The following is a 12,845-nucleotide window of genomic DNA, read 5'->3' on the forward strand; positions in this document are numbered from 1 at the left end:
CTCTTATTGGTAGCCTTTCCGGCAATGGCAGTTTTCTTGAATGTCTAAACTACCAACGTGTAATAAATTTTTCGGTGCAGACTGTCACTGTGTTTAGATGGACAATTCACGAGTGCACGTGGCGTGGCAGCCTAGCTACATTTGTACGTGCAGTACGTGGGAACCACACCACACCTACTGGTCGTGCCCCCAGACTTTACGGGGACGTGAGCGATGAAATTCTGGTGATACTGCTGGTCAATCTACGACTACGCAGAGAGATGTCAGTTCATCTATGAAATCTTCACATCTACCAACAAATGTACACATGAGAATGAATCCGCACCCATGAATCCTTCAGCACAGAAGATACAACCTGAATTCTGTCCGTAGTTGACAGGTTGAAAGGAAAATAAAAAAATCTTAGGCACGAACGCGAACGAACACAAAGTTGGTGAGCTTGTTCTTCGCGCAGTCAACAATAATTAGCCTAATTTCAAGGCGCTGCCATTTGGTGACAGGGCTAGGGCCAGGGTTAGCGCTATATGCGTGCGCTTCTATACTCCGCGGCCCGCGGGCTGTCAACTGAAGTTTGAAGTTTATTTGAACAATTTCTGGCGACCCAGGCCCGTAGCCAGGGGGGGGGGGGGGGGGGGGGGGGGGGGGGGTGCGTCGGGTGCGTACGCACCCCCCCCCCCCAAATTCTGAAAGGTCCACTTTTTCATAATAACGGTTTTTAGCAATTCTCAAGATAACAATCCAAATAAATATAAAGACACATTATATGCTACGTAAATGTGGAAGAGTACGTTTAACAATGTTAAAAATGATTGTACGATACCCTTTTGTTGTATGAACCATCGGATCGTCCCCATGCACACAAACACAAATGTTATGTATCAATTTGTGCGAGCTATTATTATATTGGCACTGCATGCCATGGCCCTTGGCGCGTGTGACCGGTGTTTTTTTTTTTTCACTGGCCGCCCGAGTACGTGCGATTCGTGGATGACATTGAGGTTGACACTTGCATTTTTTCACAGGAACAGAGGTAAGTGGATGAAAATCTAATAGCCTCAAGCTTACATATATGATAAAAATTAAAGAAATTTCCTCTAAATTACTATAATCGAAAACCTGAGACATTTTATATCTACGTCTCACAAAGATATAGTACATGTATATATAAGTACATGTTGGCATGATAATGCCTGGGGATAGATTATTATGTCAACTATTTTCCATTATGAATGCATGCTCCAATCAAATTGTGAAAAGGTGGTCATGAATTAGCATTTCTTACGAACGATCAGGAGAGACAAAACAAAATGAAAGGCCTGTCTTAAAAACAAGACGTATTAGTACAAACGATTTCTTGAGCCTGCACCGTTTCAGGCTCTGTTCTGGATACGGCGGTAGAAACTCATTCTTTTTTGTTGTTTATTTTATCATTATTTACTAATCTCTTTTCTAACTTCACGTAGCGGATTTCTTTGCAGGCCAAATTCGGAAATGTACTGTTGATTATTACTTATACATTTTCTCATGTTGTGACAGTTCTATTGGTTCTCATTTTAAAGTGAGCCAAAACCTAAGAACATTCTCACTTATAATTTCCAAAGAGTATATATGCAGGCACGCAAACTCATTTTAGTTGTATTTCATTTAAATGTAATGGGTAAGAGGGTATGAGAGAGAATGGAAAGTGCTGAGCTATGAAGTAAAATAGTAAAGTAAAAAGTTTGTCAGATAGTATTACAAAAGAAACTCATTCTTTTTTGTTTGTTTATTTTATCATTATTTACTTATCTCTCTTCTAACTTAAAGGTAGTGGATCTCTTTGCAGCCCAAATTCGAAAATGCCTAGAGACAGCTAGTAACCAAATATGCTACTATAATTTAATAAATAAGAAATAACCATTCCAGTATATATCTTAGTGTGCACAGTATAAGACAGATCAAATCAAATAGGAAAACATCTGAGCACTAAGCCTGAGGTCTGAAATTGCACTCAACTTCTTCCCATGGCTAACGGATGTTTAATTTTTGAATTTCACTGACCTCCAAATTTCACAAAGAAAACCTTCTTAGCATGATGGTTAATATGACATTTGACTGATATTGGAGATGTTTGCGAATCGGATCTACTACCTTTAATATCATTAAATCTAAAATGATTATTTGAAAGTTCGGAAATGCTGGAAATATCCTACCACGAGGAGGCAAAATATAAATGGTTCACATTTACAATTCATTTTGTTTTTAAAATTTTCTTATTTATTTTCGTTTTTGACAAACTCGCATACCAACGGCTGATATACTGTATAGTAAAGTGAATGTTTCATCTTCCAAACAGCATCCAATGGGATGGAAAACTCCAACTGAAAGGTGGACACCGTGACCATACTCGCTAAAGAAAACGCGTAATAGGGGTCGTTTTTTCTCACGGATTAGATGGAAAGTGTGATGTACGAGCGTATATAATCAAAGGGTATCAAAAAGGCCGAAATTTGGGACAATGGTATATTGTTCAATCATGATGAAGTACTTCTTTAGGGTGCAGGAAACATTTATAAGGCGCGAAAAAATCATATGATCATTACTCGTTTAGGGGCCATTTTGAAAGTCCATGTATGAGCACGGTGTCCACCTTTTAATTGTCGCTACCCCTCCCGGGACAGTATCAAAGGACCGTTTTGTTAATTAACGCAATCCCCCCTTCCTTTAAAAATCCTGGCTTCAGGCCTGCTAACGCGGGTATACAACAGAAAAAATAAAAGTTAAAACAACACCAGGAAAATCACTATTCTCAATTTTGCGGCGCGCTACGCGCGCAGAGTCTCGAACACAATTAAACTTTGCAACTTCCTGGCAAAATGAGTTTTTACTATTTCCTAGATGAAATACCGTAACGCGATTGCATGCAACAGACAAAAATACAAATTTCCTCGAGACTTTAAAACGTCATTAAAACAGTTAAAATTCACAATTTGCGGCGCGCTTCGCGCGCAAATTCTTATACAACTTTTGTAGTTCGGTTGTCCAAAGAATATATATATATAATTGTGTGTGTATGTGTGTGTGTGTGTGTGTGTGTGTGTGTGTCATCATTGGTATTGGTACCGAAGGTCCGTTTTTTTAGTGACCGCACCCCCCTTGAAAAATCCTGGCTACGGGCCCATGCGACCCCTTTCGGAGTATGAGAAATTTACAATGTCTTTGTAACAGTGAAATACAACAAACATGATGTTAACATATGTGTATGAACAAATATAATAATCATAAAGTACATATTGAAAACACGATGCAAAGGGATGCCTGACACAAAAAGTACACCCATATGTGTGTATATACTTTAGCATACATAAAAGACGTATTCATATAATTATGCATGTACACACATACAACAAAATTTCCAGGTCCAGAAATGTGATATGCACTGAAAAACGCCATAACGATTTGTCGCTAGAATAGGTACCGTAGGCCTTTTTTTTTTTTTTTTTTTTTTTTGCTTTGTCAGCAGTTTCGGGGAGAGCACACTGCTGTAGTTACTGCAGTAGTAGCAGCAAAAAAGAAAAAAAAAGAAAAAAGAAAAGAAAAGTGAAGTCTATCCAAAAAATATACTTGTTATGTATAGGTTGATTGAGTGAACACAGCAATATGATAGAACATCATCAAAGTTTTAGGAAAATCAAACAATCAAACAAGAGAATTCAACAAAATTTCCTTTGTTTATGAAATGGACACATATTGTTCTTTGACTTGCTGCTGGGCATTCCCTCTGCTTTCTGAAAGAGGTAAGCCAATTTCTCTTTGATTATGCTGGATATCCTACAGCTGTCACAGACTGTTGTAGTCTTCTCATTCAGTGATGGTTGCACCAAAACTTAAGAAAAAATAAAAATCTGTAACTTTTGAATGGATTGTCTAATTTTCCTCAAACTTCGCTGATGTGTTCTTAGTATTGCTGCATCCAACTGAATCCAAGAGAATAGTGACAGGTGGTAGACTAGCTTGTTTCTCATTGGTCCATTTTTGTGGTGGTAGGCCCTACTTATAGAATTACGGCATAATTTACTATTTGCAGATGAAACAGGTTAGTGCTTTAAAATAGTTCTGGGCCCTGTTTATGAAGAGAAATAATTGATTATAAACTTGATTTCTATAATAAGTCTATGGCACCCTGTGTGTTAGGGAAATTTAAAATCGATTTTATCATCTTTTGATAAAACAGGGCCCCGGGCCCTGTTTTATGAAAAGTTCGAATTTATTATAAAGTTGATTTCTATCATAAGTCTATTTCAGCCAGTGTGTTAAGAAAATTTAAAATCGATTAATCTTTTGATAAAACAGGGCCCTGAAATGTGAGTTAGGGATAGAAATAACCACTGTAAAAATTTGAATCCATATAATCGATGTTAAGTATATTGAAATGTACACAAAATGTGAACACTATAATTATAATAGAAATGTTTCCGGACTAAACCGTCTACAGTTATGATTTAATGAGAAAAATACTGATATCTCCTTATATTTTAGGCTTCATTGTCAAAATTTTATATGGTAGGGTGTTTTGAATTGTGATACAACAGACCTACACATATGCATCAAATGTGATATCTTCAACATTTTCAAATTCACGACTGCTCCCATGCACAAAGGTAAACGGGACCTTTAATTACTAGTATACATTTGACCATTTTACGAAAATGTGATAGGCTGTGTTTGCATGACACGTTGAGAAATTTACCAGATTTTATTATTCTTTTTTTTCTGTCTCGGGTGGAACTCATGTGTCTTAGAAGTTGTTTCACTGCATGTATGTACAGTATGTACATATCTTGACATTGTTGTTGTGTTTTAAAGAAAAGAGGAGAGAGAATTAAATGTGCAATATCTTGACATTGCATTTCAATACAGTGTACCATTATCTGAAATGTCAAAGTTTTCATAGAGTTGTTTTTGACAAGATAAACAAATGAACATCTGCAATCCAGATAATAAGTGTTTAATTGTTCTTGCTAATTTGGGAAATCCTTCCGCAAGTTTACTGGTAGTTGGGAGCAATGTTTGTATGAAGCATACACACATAATATTAATAAGAATTTCTACATACCCAGTGTATGTCTTTGTACCAATCTATTTGATAGACTGTAATATGTATGTGAGCACACACAATAAATAAAAATAAGCTGCAACACATGGTTATATAATAGCTCCATTGAAGCATATTTATTATGTCACATATATTAATATATGCTTAAAATATAGTACACAAAGAGTAGTGACTGTGTGATATAAACAGATATTATGTACCACTATGTAGGTTTGATGCATCACACATTTAAAAGCACTGTCAAAGAGCATGTTTCAAACACACACAAGGCATAATGTGCCATAATCTGCTGTATATCATTCACAAAGCAAGCGGCTGGTGCAATATACTTTTTTAGACTTGTACAATGTACCACACATATCAGGTATTTGCCTTGCAACAGAGCCACGCAAGTTTGCTTTGTTAGTTTTATAACGTAGGTCAATCAGACATTGCTGCACTAGTGCTACATAACATCATTCACTGACACTTGGCTGCCACAGCAAGGAGAAGGGGGGGGGGGGTGATAACATAATCAATTGCTACTCACATCTCTTGTTAGAACAAGATATTATCTCCCACAAGTGGTGTATGTTACAATATCTAGAAGCCATGGTAGTTTTGCAGATCTTACACAAAATACATACCGACAGAACAGATTACGCAATGTTTTCTATGGATATGAAATCTCTACAACACAGTTATCTAGTAAGAAGGTAGTTGGTTAATGCTCACCTCTCTATTACGTTGTATGGCACCTAACTTGTTTTTTGACAGTTACAAGGCTGTGCAAGCCTCTTTCTCACGAGTTTCAGAAATTCATTTGGTTACGACACAGGTCATGGAAGCGGGCACGAATTCAACCGAGTCAAAATTGTGACCAATCACAGACCACACGAAAGGAGTGACCAAGGAACACTGCACATGATGGTCCCACTCAATTACAGCAAATCTCAGCACAAAGTGTCAAAACTGCAAACAACAACTCTGAAAACATGATTCTTGATTTGAAAAAAAAAAGTTAAAAGTTATAATCCCATCCTCACTTCCATAATTCATGGTATTTGTTCATTAGTCCATGCTATCATTTGTTTATAAAAGTAGAAAATACCATCACAATTTTGTTCAGACTCTGTGTAGTGTGTCACCAACATCACTGCTCTAGCACATCTGCAGATACATTGTAGTATTAGTTGTATGACCCAAATCTGCATACCTGGCTGTACGTTATCAGTCACTGTCAGATTCTCGATACTGATACCCACTGCCTTCTAAGATATTGTCATTCCCCATACAGTCAATAACGTGGCACGCCTGGCTCCCATAAGCAATGGGTAGATTCACATCATGAATATCAAGCCGTGTGTGAACAATGCTTACCGTAGTCATTACAAAGATATTTTACACAAAGGCATCTTTACGCACTGTTAAGTGTATATATATCTATATTGTTGGCACATGATATCATCAAGGGGTATTTCCCCATGCAGACTGTTAATTTGGCGGAAAAGTACATGAGAAAAATTGTCCATGCAGTTCGGAGTCGAATCAACAATCTACAAAGTCCATATATTTCACTCCAGTTCACCTTCGTATGAAAAAAAGGAATAAAACATATCATATGTATTTAGATATCTTCAGAGTCATTAAAAGAAATTGTTAAAAAAGAGATCATGTTTGCCCTAACGCATTCACAATATCCGTTGAGAATATTAGAGCTGGTTTATGTACAGAAATAGCACTGCATCCTCGTGCTTTTCACATGGATGATTTGACACTTTGATTAAAAACTCTCTCTTAATCAACATCCTCACATTACAAACATCCTACAGTTGCAACTAATATTGCTTGCAGGCAATGGCAAACAAGTTTCGCCAGTAGTTCCAACTTTAATCGAACATCATCGATCATTTTGCGTAGATATGTTTAGCAGACATCTTAAAAAGACTGCTCAACTTGTTATCCTGTTACTCTTGTCATTTTCTGACAACCTTTCAGGTAAACTTGACATGGTTTCACATTATTCTTAAATCAGGGCTCAACATTCTATAGCAGTGGTACAGTGGCCCGGTGGCCCGGCGCCACTAAAAATTTATGTTGGGCTGCCAAATTAAAAAAAAAAATTATCTTTTTGGGTGGCCCTATCGGGCAACTAAGATTTAGAATGGATTGTTATGTTTCCTTTCATTTTGGGACACGTAAATTCAGAATTCAAAGATTTTAGTGGAACGAACAGGCCACCAGAGACAAATTTTAGTGTTGAGCCCTGCTCAGTTCCTTTTCAATGGTCTTTACCAGGTAATCTAATGGTGCCATGTACATCAATCACAATTAACATGCACACAGAGCATATGCAGTGGAGTTTGAATGTTTCAATGCCAAAAATATTCTAAACAACCTCAGTAACTAATGAAATATGGCAGCAAGCCACAATATACATACATTACATCAGCGGGCAATTTGCATCCTCTTCTAATCCACACTGCATATTTTTAACCTGTGAATTGCTTTCATTTCTACACAGATACACAGATAAGGCATTTCCAAAAATCAAAGCCACCAATTTGCGGATTGTATGTTGCATCTGCCACCAAATATAACTGATTGCGATTGCACTTTTCCCTCAGTATCGTACGTTAATAAACATACATTTTTAAGTGGAACTCTACAGCTTTTGAAATTGAAGCTAAGAATGCCTTTTGGCACATGGAGACACATATATATCAGGAGGGAAATTACTAACTAAACATTCATGGTAACCAAAATAAAAGTAATAAACACAAACAAAGGGAAACTGACCAGAAATATATGTTATTCATATGTAACAAATAGGATTCCTGGAATCCCATTTTCTTTGCTCAATTTTTCACATATGAATAACAAAATAAAAGTAAACAAAAAATAAAACAAAACAATAAACTAATTGGGTATGGTGTGATCTGTGATTTCCTGTACTCAATGAGACCAGTATGATGCTACACAAACACATTGAGTTGCATAATGACAAGATACAAATTTGTACAAGTTAAAAAACAGACAATTACTTTAAAGGAAGAAAGAAAGAACAATTTCTTTGGGGTTTTTGAGAGAAAGCTCTCTTTAAACAGAAATGGTTTGCCAACGTCCTCATTAATACCCTGTTGCATATTCTTTATTTTCGACATTAGCGACTGCAGTGAGCAATCGCTACCATAGCAACAGGATTTGATTGTTGCCATGGTGATGGTCATTGCTGCTGGACATTCTGAAAATTACTTCCCTCCCCTCTATTACCATCTCACCCCCCCCCCCAAAAAAAAAAAATCAGCAATTCACATATTTGTCGCTGGAGTGACAAGACCTTGTACCTCAAGTTCTTATGAAAATCACTTTTTGGAGCAATTGTTCGATACTGTAAAAGTGCTTTCTTTCGTGGTGGTTTTCTTTTCGCGCTTTTCGCGCTTTGAGGTTGAACCGCGAATTGAACATCACGCGAAAATGTTTTGAAAAGTCGCGCGAAATTAACCACGCAAGGAAATGTTTTGAACTCGCCGCATGTTACAACGCTATTGCGCACATGCACATACGATGATTCCGCGCATTGAGTGTATTGATGGTCAACACACACACAGCAATACTGTGCAATGTAGGTACAAGCATGTTATAAAGTACTCGAGAGACGGGATTTCAGGTAAGCCTGCATTTAATTTTAATTTCTATTTAATAAATAAAAGAATAAGTGGATTATAGTTTGGGTTTTCATGTGCAAAATGAAACAGTTTTTGCCGACTGTGAATTCACAGATTTTGCCGACCGCCAATTTAAACACACGTGAAAAAGTTGGCACCGATGGAAACCACGAAAGAAACCAGTTTTACAGTAATCAGTTACAAGGTGATGTCCCGTCCAAATCCTAGGTGGCCTATCCCCCAAAAATGAAGCCACCATGGCATGCCAAAGGAAAGGCGATAGCATTTGTTACAGTGTTTGGCTGCCATGTTGTTGTTGTTGTTGTTGTTGTTGTTGTTGGTTTTTTTTGCTCTCCAGAACATGTGGCATTTTTGAGAAACAAGGTTTACTGCCCCTACAGCAATATGCTGTTTCATGAGGTACAAACAGAACATGAAACATTTTGACATGCATAATGTGCAATCGTGCACTCTGGACCAACAACACAATGATATCACATCTACTGTAGTCTCCACAGCACATACAGCTGTATTCACAACAAATCTATCCAAAATATTTGAAACAAATTCTTCCTATTCATTGCTACGAAAAAAATATTCTTTGCATACCACACCACGGCAACAGAACATAAAGTAAGGCAAGATTGTCTATGAATGAAAAATAAATCTATACAGCTGTATATCACTTGATGCTGCATGCACGCAATAAAATTGGAAGAAACACACTTACACTGATTTTCCAAAATGAAAATAACAGGATCTAGAGCAGCATGTTTGGTTGTTATGTCTTGTTTCCATATACACTGCATCTCTCCACTATTCCAAACAGATGATCAAAGAATGCTAAAGCTGGACATACAGAATACTCTTGAGAGTGGGAAGGCAAGTAACTCAATGGAAGCTTGAATTAAAGGATATGCTCATTTTTCAGAACTTTACTTTAAAAATGCATTTAGTACCCCCTTCCATTTATAACACGTACTTGTACCTTGAAAAGTATCAATATACATCATAGAGCAAGTGCCTTTACTTGTGCATATTTGTGTGCTTGCAGTACATTTGTTCTTGTCAAATGAAACAGCATCAAATTTACAATTGTAAGTAGGCTCTATGTGCAAATTCAAATAAAATAATATGCTATGTCATCACAGCATAGAGAGATCTCAAGTTGTTCTTGCAAGCCGCTAATTTTTGTTAATTTCACCACAACCCAGCTGACTTTAATAGTCGAAGCTTTGTATTAAAGAGGAGATACGGTTTACAAAACACTATCGTTTGTGCGTTTTCAACATCTTTTTCCTTCGTACGGAGACTACTGCAATATTCACAGCTTTCAGCCAAGATCAAATGATGAGTCCTGCTTGATTTGTAAACATATTCTGGCTACTCAAAGTACAGAGTTCACAATGACAGTACAGTCTGAGGAAAGTGCAGAGTATGCAACTAGTTATCATCCTGACCATCGTACCATTCTCGTAAAATATGAACTTCATATCAAAGTTAGGAATATAACATCACCCACAAATGAACAAGAAAGCTCTGATAGCAATGAGACTTACAACTCAGGGGAACAGAGAGTTCTGGTGGCATAAACTATCCCCCATTTCACACACCACCAAAATATCTCTTATAATCATGATTACAATCTCTATTCAAAGGACCGTGATTGAAATCGAAATATTTCTTGCATCTGAACGTAAATGACTGTAATTACAATTCTAGAATCTTGATAAGCAATCACGGTCTGGAGATGTTTTCCAATCTTGATTTGCTCGATCCATGGTGTCCACTTCCCATCTGAAAAGCTTGACTTCCAAAACATGATTGAGGTGGATCTTAGCTCGACCCTACATCTGTATATGTACTTCAGCCCATAGATCATGCAAAATGTAATGTGATGTTCCTGCACTTCATAAGCTAGCACATGCTTTGCAGGTTTGACAGGTCAAAAACTCTAATCAAGATCACAATCACAAGTCATAACATGATTACAAGAGGGATTTTTTTTATCATCTGAAAGAGCTCAATTTTGAACATTCAAATGCCTGAAAGGTCCAAAATTCAAAACACAATTACAATCACAATTCATAAAGATGGTTACAATAGAAATTTTTCTATTGTCTGAAAAAGCTCTATGTCATCTTTGTTAATAGCAACAATACTCCTTACATTGTCACCTCACAATACAAACTCAATACAGGATATAAACTGAGTAATGTTTGAATTACAATCGTACCTGTAGTGTTGTTGTGTTTGGACATTGTCACTTCTAAAAGATGACCAGCCTTCAGTCATTCACAAATCTCATTTACTTTGATCTCACAACAAAGCCTAATCTCTTGAAGCAAAAGTCACGCCAGAATAGACAATGCAAGTATTAAACTTAACAGGCTATTGGGATAAAAGCTGTGATTACAGAACAGATATAAATAGTCAGGTATAGCTACTCATAAAGAAACCTTTTCTGTTCCTTGACTTTACTGGTCATTTGTCAGGTCACAGTCAGCAATGTGTCAAAGACAGATGTATGGGTACATACAACAGATGCCTGACAAAACTTATACAATGGTACGTGTACATGCTACACAAGTTGGCATGATTCTATGTCAAACATTTAATACTGAAAAATTGCAAGAGCATGATGTCATAATAATCTCATAATGCAGATGTAACTCCAATCCACTCCTTTGGCTCCAAAACACATAAGAATATGGAAGGTTTGCATGATAAAATCCATGTAGCATTGGAGAACAATGCCATCACCACAGTTTACACCATAGCTTGATTCAAGTGATAAGGAATAACAAATTTGCAACTTTCTTAGCATAGGAAGATGAAAGGGAGTTGAAAAACAATATGGCATACCCATCAGTATTTGTAATGAAGTCACTCACATTTCTCCCCACTTATGTGTCCACACTTGCATAATTGGGACATGGCTTATCCCAAGTGGCTTTGTTATCAGTGTAGACAGCTTTGCAACAAGCTCACTGAAAGATTTAGAATGCTCACGACTTTGCAAAACAAAGATGATATTTCTTTTTCTGCGAACTAAAACTTAGATGCAAAAGTAACAGCTGTTGTGGAAATTTGATCCCTCACTTTGAAAGCTTGAAAGGGTTGCAAAAGAGCAATTTCTGCTTTGAATACTATACAATCATCCAGACTCTAATAAAGCATGACAAGTCTAACTTAATTTCCCAATTGAAACCTAATGAAATTGCAAGGCATGCAGTAGTAAGTGCACTGCAAGTAGGAGTTCTTTACTTGCAATAGTGACAAGGAACGCTGCAGTAGACTATGATAGTAGCAATGCTACTGGTAAGTACATGAATACAATAAAGTGCATTTCTTGGGTTAAAAAAAAAGAAGAACCACATACCACAGTCTGGTGGTACTTGTACATCCCACACATTGGTCCCTATCTGAAATTATCATATAACACAACATAATGGAAACTTCAACCTGTAAAAAAGATTAGAAAGTCCACATTTTAAGTATAATTATCCAGTCTGCTGGATGTATCGTTCATTCCTGTAAAATGTTTGTAATGGTCCCTTTTATTTTGTTCCTTCCTGCCACCAAAACCAACTTCTCACTGGTTTTTCATCGCATCGCATATTACAATGATTTTCAATCCAATACTTTTCTTAGCCATTTCACATGAGCTCTTGGTCCTCTAGTACATTGCAAACAGGTCAAAGAATAAAACAAGGCAATCGCCGAATTGTGTCTCGCCCATTCGCGTACAAGGAATTAATATTTTTATAACTCCCACAAGTTAATTGACCTGCTTATGACCTTTGACCTTGTGGTGACCTTCAACACCCTAAGGGACATTCACCATCCAAGTTTGGTCACAAACGGACAAAGGGATCAAAAGTAATGAGCCATAATCAAAACGCGCCATAAAAACTTAACATTGGGCTGTAAAAATTTGTTGACCCCTTTCTGTGACCTTTGACCTTGTGATGACCTTTAACTCCCCAAGGGACATCTACCGTCCAAGTTTGGTCACAAACGGACATAGGGATCAAAAGTTATGAGCCACAATCAAAACGCGCCCTAAAAACATATCATTGGGCCCTAAAAGTTTGTTGACC

Source organism: Diadema antillarum, unplaced genomic scaffold, assembly GCF_040938485.1.
Source record: "Diadema antillarum isolate AM-2024a unplaced genomic scaffold, OU_Dant_1.0 seq00000484_RagTag, whole genome shotgun sequence".
Taxonomy (NCBI): Eukaryota; Metazoa; Echinodermata; class Echinoidea; order Diadematoida; family Diadematidae; genus Diadema; species Diadema antillarum.